This window comes from Pyrus communis, chromosome 11, assembly GCF_963583255.1.
Source record: "Pyrus communis chromosome 11, drPyrComm1.1, whole genome shotgun sequence".
NCBI lineage: Eukaryota > Viridiplantae > Streptophyta > Magnoliopsida > Rosales > Rosaceae > Pyrus > Pyrus communis.
The window spans coordinates 1,780,181-1,789,431 of NC_084813.1; positions in this window are offsets into that span (position 1 = coordinate 1,780,181).

A 9,251-nucleotide genomic window follows, 5' to 3' on the forward strand; every position below is an offset into this window, starting at 1 on the left:
CCCGATAAGTTATTGTGTTGACCCGAAACCCGTTATTTTCGTGTCGTTTTCGTGTCGTGTCATCGTGTCGTGTCAGAAACTGCCGGGTCTAGGTAACAGGTCACAACATTTTCTTATTGACTTTATAAATATGAGGTGTCACATTTGGATTGGAAGAAAAAAAAAAAAGAATTTTATTGAGGTGGTCACGTGGGATTCCAACTCTTCTTCCAGTTTCTAACTTGTTCTGCTATTCCATCAGCTCCACAACACGAAGCAGGGAGTTGGAGTTCCAAATGTCAAACAGGAACCCAAGAGGTTATTAAAGCCCGTGATCGGTTGCACGATCGGCGATGCAGATGTGACTGTTCAAAAATCTGCCCTTTTGCTCCGTCATATTCGAAAACATTCGACTTTCGAATCCCATCTGCTGATTTCCTGCGATTTCATTGTTTGAGCAATATATAATACTCTACAACAGGTCAATACGTCACTCAACCGCAGCCGCATGATCAAATCCAACGGTGATAAAACGTTTTGTAATCATGCAGGGACGGAGTTAGAAACTTTCTTTATTAGAGGCTGACCTTAACTTCTACTTGAATTTTTTTTTTTATGATAGTAAATATCTTATATAATTTCATGCCTTCTTTTCTTCTCAAATTTCATTAAACCACAATTTGAAGGCATTTTTTTTCACAATGATCACTTATTCATTATACCTATTTTTTGAAAATAACAACTGATCAGTTAAAGTACTTAAATATGATAAATCTAAGTAATATACATCTTTTACGTTATAATTCTTTTAAAAAGCATGAATAATATGGTAAATATATTCTATGCTCCTTTTGTAAGCATTCCTCAATTTCCTCTACACACAAATTTGGGGGAGGCATCTGCCCCCAATGGACGGTAACTGCTTCCGACCTTGTGTTCATGCGGAGTCGTATCCAAGAAATATTGATAAATGCTGCTGTGACAGTAGGGTCAATTAGTTTGTTTATGGACAAATGTCTCTCTCTTAACAACGTATGATGTGAAAGCTCAGTCACACATCCCACATTAATGCCCCTAATCCTATTCCCCTCTACTCCTTCCCACACAAAATTTACAGCCCTCATTTTCACACCCACCTACTTACTAGGTCCAAGTCCAACCAAGCCAGCTAAAACACAAAAGAACTTGAGAAATCTTTACAACCAATTTAAAACGATAGATGTTTCCATCAGAACATGAATCCATACAACATGTATCATAATATAAGACCGTCTTCCTAAATTTTACATATAAAATTTAAATTTAAAAGCTTATGTGGCATTTTAAATTTTTTTCTAATTTTGTTCTATGTCCGATATGTTAAATTTAAACTATTATTTGTTACATTATTTACTTTCCCTAATTGTAATAAGTATTTTTTAAAAACAAAACGTAAGATAAAAATTATGCAAAGCCATTTATTAATCACTAAAAATATATTCGAAACTGCTGTTATGTTTGACAACAACCTTTTTTAATGCCATTTTATGTCATGGCATATAAGAATTGGTATTTCGATTAAAAAACACTAATACTACCTTTATTTTTATTGTTATTGTTGATGTAGACTATTTGACTACTCCATTAAAAATGTCCTAAATGGAAAGAGAATATATTTTACAGTATCTCTTTATGTTTGCTATGACATATGATATAACGACTTGCGTTACGAATGGAGTAAAAAATCTCATAAAAAACAAGGTAAAAAGAAAAGTCTTCAGTATAGTTACTATTCCCACTAGTACTTGAGAGAAAGATCTGACACACATGCATATATCCATGCATGACAACATGCCTTATCATATGGTCATGATCGTTTCATGATACAGAGACTTTCTTTCTTTTCACTTTTTTGTCTTTTTTGTGTCAGAAAAAAAAAAAGAAAAGAGAAAATGTAAAAGTTGAAAGAGCTACCTCTGAAAATTAATTTTATTATTATTTTTGAAAATATTTACTTTTGATTTATGTCAAAGGATGATCAATCATAAAGCAATCGATTACAAAATCATGTCATGACCTCTCACTTTCAGATTGGACCATCTTTTCTGCTCTGCCCAAAAAGTCCTCCTCTGCTACTTCTGCCGCTTCGCATTTATTATATTTTTTTCGAGGAATGGGCCTTCGTTGCTACCAGGCAATTGGCAATGACAATGGCAAATGGCAATAGCATTCCCTCCCCTCTCTCTGCCTTATTTATTCATTCATCAGTCAACTTCGTAAACACAGAATGTTGAAAGAAACATTTCTTACCAATTTAATTACAGAATTGTTAAGTTTATTATTGAGATTTAAATTCTAAGTTTCTGAATTACTTCACCAAAAGAAAAAAAGGAAGTTTTAACAAAACACTTCCTGTATTATTCACTTTTAAGGTAAAAGACATTTTTACATTAAAAAGTCAATAATGTCACTATTCACTTACAACACATTTTTGTCTTTTTGATTAAAACATAAAGTTTTCAAACATTTTTCATTAGTTTTTCTAAAAAAGAAGGAGATAAATGCTAACGGATTCTCTATGGATTCTATCACCTCACAGTTTAATAACAATTTTCGTATCAACATTATTATGTTAAAAATATGAGGTGCGAGAAAGTCCATAAAAATCTCACTCTTGAGATAACTCCCTTGGCATTTCCCGAGAAGGGGAATCCTAATTTTTATGCAACTTGGGTTGTCTATGCTTATACAACCCATAACTTTATTAGAGAATGCTCAACAAACTATAATTTTGCATGTAGGTTTTTTTTATAGAAAATGATAAATACACACCTTTTGTTCTACTTCTCTCACACATTCATGTTTATTATGTGTGTTGTTTTCGTTTGATTTATTCAATTAGATGACCAGAAACAAAGAGAAATGTGCGAAAAGTTAATCTTTTTAGAGATAAACGAAATACAAGAGTTAGAGGCAAAAACCTGTGTTACAACCACCACTAAGTCGAAAATGAAGGCATGCCTAGCAGCTGTAGGGATAGTACGATCCCAAATATACTTTTATTCTAAATTATGTGCGAGAAGCTAAATATGATGAGTAAAAATCAGTTTTCTCACACTAAATTGGTATCGAGCTCGCCATCTACGAGATTTATACTTAATATGAATATCATTAGACTGTAGTACTAAGCGGCAACAACTTTCTGTAGTTAAGAACAAAAGAAATCTAATTTTTAATTACTTTTCCGTAAGAATAAACCACCTAACTTTGTATTTGAGATTTTTTTTTTTTATGCATAAAAAAATGCCCAGAATACAAAGCAACTGTAAATGGCTTGACAACTATAATGGACAGAAATTGCCTTGTAATATAATTGAAGGTCTCAAAGGGCTGACCTACATCCCATGTAAGTTTCTCTTGATACTTCCTTCCTCCTGGTACGTATATCCTTATATTTTAGTCACATGTAGCTAAACAACAAAATTGAAGGCCGATCATTCCATGGTTTATGCCACTTATCATGGTATGTCGATATGCAGCCTGTAAACTGCACCCAGTTACAATATTCATACCTCAATTTTACAAACACTACTCCAACATTTGGTCCCTAAGATTGAATCGGAATGAGTAACTCTCTAGATTTAAATATATTAAAGAAAAAAAAAATAAAGTCAACTTCTGAATTTTGCCAAAATTGAAGGTGGAAGATGAATTAATCATGAAGAAAACTTAACTTTTAAAGTCGTATCATTTTATAGGGACTGGAAGATGATAAGTTTCCTACATGATATATATGAAGAAACTACATTTACTTATTATACCTCAAAGGAAGTTGAAGTTTAACCGTGCAACTAGTTGACCACAAAGGAAGCGCCGAAGTGGGTATAAAAGGAAGCAAGTGAGAGTGGGTGAAAAAGAAATTGAGATTTGGAGGTCGGTAGGGTTTGTGGTGGCGGGATATGGCATGATATATATCATTTACAGTACATTTTTTGCATTTGCGTGGTGGTCTTTCACCTTCAATACATTCGCTCGTCAAAGGGAGGAGCCACAAAGGGACCCCTACCCTCCATCCCCACCCCCACCGCGCAATTGTTTCTTAATTTCTTCGTACCCTCACATCACATAAAAGTCACTTTACATCTCTCTAGGAATTGATGCTTAATTCATTAGACAACAACTTCATACATGCATACACACACAGAGATATGTATCCAGTCGTATAGGTATAACTATATGCATGCATATCAATATAGAGCATACAGAGTGTGCATGTCACTAATAGTAGTTCGGCGTTGAGAGAGACAAAGCACTGACCCTCCGGCTAATCCTAACTTATCCCCTCCCTCACTCACCAAAAGGGAGTTACCCTAAAGCTTAGTTGATGTTACATTCGTGATTTTTCCTCTTTTGCTACTTTAGGTTTTTCATTTGTAGCTTACTTCTTTTTTGTAGTTTATATGATTTCTTTTAGGATACGTTTGGGAGAAAAATTTTCAAGTCATGAGATTGAAAGTCAAATTATAAAAAAACAAAAATCACAAAATGTTAGATATTACGGACACATATGAGAAAGATTAGCTAATCCCTCTTTGGAATGTGTCATTTGCAAATTTCTCTTACATACCTTTGTAACTCTTTATGGTGCGTTCCTAATCCCACTATCCAACTTTTTGTGATCATTTTCTTTATAATTTGGCTTTCAATCCCATGACTTGAAAATTCCTCACCCAAAAATAGAGTTAGTTCAAGTGTCATCAAACTAGCATTCACGTAAGCGAAAAAAAGGATTTTTTTATTTATTTTTATTTTTACGATTAAAAGCGGTAATCTTAATTATCTACACCAAAAAAAAGAAAGAAAATTTAAACCCGAGACACAGTGATTTAAGAGAAAACCCCTATTCAGCAAAACAATCCACCACTTGTTTTAAAGAAAAATATTAACTTGATGGTTGTATATCCACTAGGAGTTTAGGGTCAAGGATTAGTACCTTGATATGACTGACTTCAAACAATATTATTGTGCAAAATGTTTTTATTGCCAGACGAATCTGGACCCCATTCCGATTGGATATTACAGCAAATTCCAGCCTTAAAACGATCACATTCTTATTTAATAACTTTAATTTTTCGTTAAAATTCTGCTACTGGGAGAACAAAAATATAAACATACAAATAAATAATGAATGACTTAATTGGGGTGCCTTTCTTTTCCTTTCAAAATTTTCTTTACTTTGTACGTATCATTAATAGTATGAAAAACAGTTTGAATCTTACATGTAAGGATCTGCTAGATCGTGCAACAGTTAAATATTACATAAAAGTCATATATATCATTGAGTTAAGTAAATGGTGGTACTATTCACACACTTATTTTTATTTCTTATAGTTTTCTTTCAATTTTTGGCTGTCGGATCGAATGAATTGAAAAATATCAATGAACAAAAATTAATAATAGTGTATGAGAGGTAAAAAAAAACATGTGAATAACACTACCCTAAGTGAAACGTAGCATGATAGACGGACTTTTTTTTTCACTTTATTTGTTTTTAGTTTCAACATAGTTTGATTGTGGGACCCAAGGTAATCAAACGGCTCAGATTAAATGGGGAATGAGCATCATTTGTATGATATAGGAGGAGCTGTGCCAAACAACGAGTATAATGGTACACAGGCCATTCCATATTCTCTACCATACATTCTTATCAAACTGGCCGCCAATAAATGTGATACGTGTGGGAAAATCTTCTGCTCAGATAATAATAACCTAATGATGATCAATGGGGAGAATTTCTTAGAATTCGAAAGTTTTACCAAGAACAATCATTCTTAATTAAGGACAACCTAAAGCCTTATGTGCTAATTGTATAAGTTCATTTTCTAATATTCTTTAATAACAAAGAAAAATTAGTTATAGAGATATATGGGTACATTATATATATATATATATATATATATATATATATAGGTTGTACGTAATTACGTATCATTTTATTTACATACTTGTGTATTTTCTTCATGCGTAGTTTGCACTTGTTGTTGATAGATATTAACAACACTAATACATGACAAGATAGAGGTCGATTAAAGTGGGGAGAGATAAAGAAGACATAATTGGTACAAAATAAGAAAGAAATGCAATGATGAAAAAACATACATTCAAGAGCAATATTTGGCGTGAGAAAAGGCAACAAGTTAGTTTTCGCTATTTGCTGGTGGCTCGAGTGTGCTTCAAGAGGTTTGACTTTTAAGTTTTTAAGGTCTTTTAGTTTTTTTTTGGCATCTGTTATAACTTGAGTTTAACTTCTTGCAATTCATACCATGAATTCTAATTCTATCTTTTCTTGTCTCATAAGGATTTGGTTCCTTTTTAGTAGAATTAGGGTTTGTAACTTACATAACGGCCTGGTTGCGATTTATAAATTCATTCACTATCGTGTGTTCATTAACTAATAATTTAAAAGTATTTTGGAAACATTGAGTGACACACCCCGATCCAAAAATTGGGGTGTGCATCCAAAAATTGGAGCGTGCATCCAAAATTGGAGCGTGCTGGCCGTCACCTCACGTGACGGCCAGTATGCTCCAATTTTTGGATCGGTCTGTGTCATTGAGATTCAAATGTGGAGTAAGAAGTAATATAATTTACTCCTCCACCTGAGTTTGCAGCTGCTATGGTGAAGCCTTGCTCTTAATTAATATCTAATGTACGAGAAAATCTTAAGCGGCGGTGGTAATGATGACAGTAGCGAAAGTGATGACAACAATAGTGCTTGAGGTGGTGACAATGGTCATGATAAAGTTGTGGTGGCATACTCGAGTTTTTTTCCTTCTTAAAACTCTAACTCTGTTTTTTATATGCAGATTTTGTGTTATATAATTTTTTTTTTTTAAATTCTATTCTTGAAAACGCATGAAACATTAATCTGATGCTTTATAGAATTTAGCTTAAATATTATTTTCTACGTATTCTATTTCCGGAGTTTGCTTTTAAAATACAACCTACTAAAAACATATTACACTCGTTAATGGATGTGTAAAACGAAAACCTATTCTGCAAAACGTTACCAACACAAACCCTTATTTTTCTATATGCTACTTTCATTCTAGGTGTTGTCTTTTCTTTTTTAATTACTCATTCCAGCTAATGTTGCCCTGGTAGTTGTTTGATACGAACCCCAAGGTCTGGAGACAATGAGGTATGCATGCATATCACCTACCTCCCGCATTTATCCAAACAAAATTTAATAGAATACATCTCTCTTCTGTAACAACACAAGTGATTATTTTGTGGAATTCTTTTTGGAGGAGGATGTGATAGAAACTGTGCTCCTAGAAAGCAAAACCACGACATTTACATTACCCAATTCATCATTTAATGTACCATCCAAAACATCACCTATGGTTGAGTGATTCAAATTCAGTAGGAGTAATGCTATTCGTACCATGTTTTTGTACCACATCTTCATACCACTTTAGGTGGTATTTGATGTGGATAGCCACATCATTTAAATTAATCAGATTTTTAAATTTAGTTTATTATTTAATAAACTAATAATTAAGAAAAACTAGTTAATTAAATAATGATTGTGGTATACGAGGAGTCTTTCTCCTTTCTTTCATTGGGTTTTGCAAATCTTTCAAATGATGTGGCTGTCCACATCAGATGCCACCTAAGGTGGTATAGAAATGTAAAAACATGGTATGAATAGCGGAAACCCTACATCAATTATACGTTAAATAAAGGATTAACATGACAAAGAAAGAGCTATTTAATTAAATAAGTAATAGCAAATCACGCTTTAATGCAATGACGAAAAGTAATTATGTTTATGTACTTTGGTGCAGTTTCGATCCTCACGATTTCCCTTTTCTCTAACAAGTAACAATTTAGCCCACTAACGCTATCATGCCACTGAAAAAAATTAAAGGAAAACTAATGAAAAATGTTTGAAAACTTTAAGTTTTAATGATATGGACAAAATAAAGGGTAAAGTGAATAGTATCAAGATTGACTTTTTAGTGTAAAAATGTGGTTTTTCGTTAAAGTGAACAGTACCGTGAGCTTTTCGTTAAAACTCTCAAAAATTAAACATATAATTACTTATCAATATTATACTTTTTTATGCAGGTGCATATGCCAATGAAGAGGGGGAGGGTGAGATATACACTACTTTAACTAACTTAATTAAATCCAAATGGTTAATGTTAGGGAGATTAAATTTGTCAATAAAATTTTGTAAACCAAATGACATGGAAATTGATGATTCAGTTATTACTTGAGTGTTGATAAACGTGCTTATTCCTATTAGTGACAAATCATTTAGTTTACAAATTTTGTTGACAAATTTAGTCTCTCTAACATTACCCAATCTAAAATTGCGTTACTGATAGGATGAAGGATGTCATTGGATTTGAAAACCCTAGCTAGCTGCAAGCATAAGAGTGAAGATAGTTAATGACGGATGAGGATGGTGGGCTCGGACAGGAGAGAGTCATGTGGGAGAAAGACATAATAAAAACCATGAGTGCCAGACAAGTTTGGTGAGAGATTAGAAGGGAATATATGGGAGGGCTATAGGGGAAGAATTAGAAGGTAAAATAATTAACGTGGGATTAGGGTTTGCGATGCGTACAGTATGCAAGCAAACAAAAACCCCTTTGTGGGTCTCTAGCTAGCTCACTCAGATATCATAAGGTCAATGCCTCAATCTTTTTAAAATATTAACTTATCACACACACAATTTCAGAATCTCACGAGAATTTGGAAAACCCAGAGACAGAATTTTATGTCATTATACTATTATATATATTATGTACGTCCAATCTGTAGAAATATAAGCAATAAAATTCAAACCCTATATTAGTTATATATACATTTCTATTGAGTACTGTACTGAGAAAAAACAAAATTGTATATAAAATTACAAAGATAGAGAGAGAAGAGGACCAAGGAGCGCAGTGGGTGGGGGAAAAGGAATCAGAGACGAGGGTGTCTTTCTCTCTCTAACATTTTTTATCCCGTCGTCTGCGGAGCAGGGAAATCTGAAGTGACCATATTTTTTGGTGCATTTGATGGGTTTTGACCAGAGAGAGAGAGAGAGAGAGGAGAGAGGAGAGAGAGTGAGAGACCTTGTGCTCTTTCTTTTCTTCTCCGTCTAGTGTCATTTTCCAAGATATACTCTCGAGGATAACCAAACCCAAAGCCTACAACTTATGGCTTTCTCTCTCTCTTCCTTTTTTCCTTCTTTTTTTTTCTTTCCAAGACTTATCTCTCTCTCTCTCTCTCTC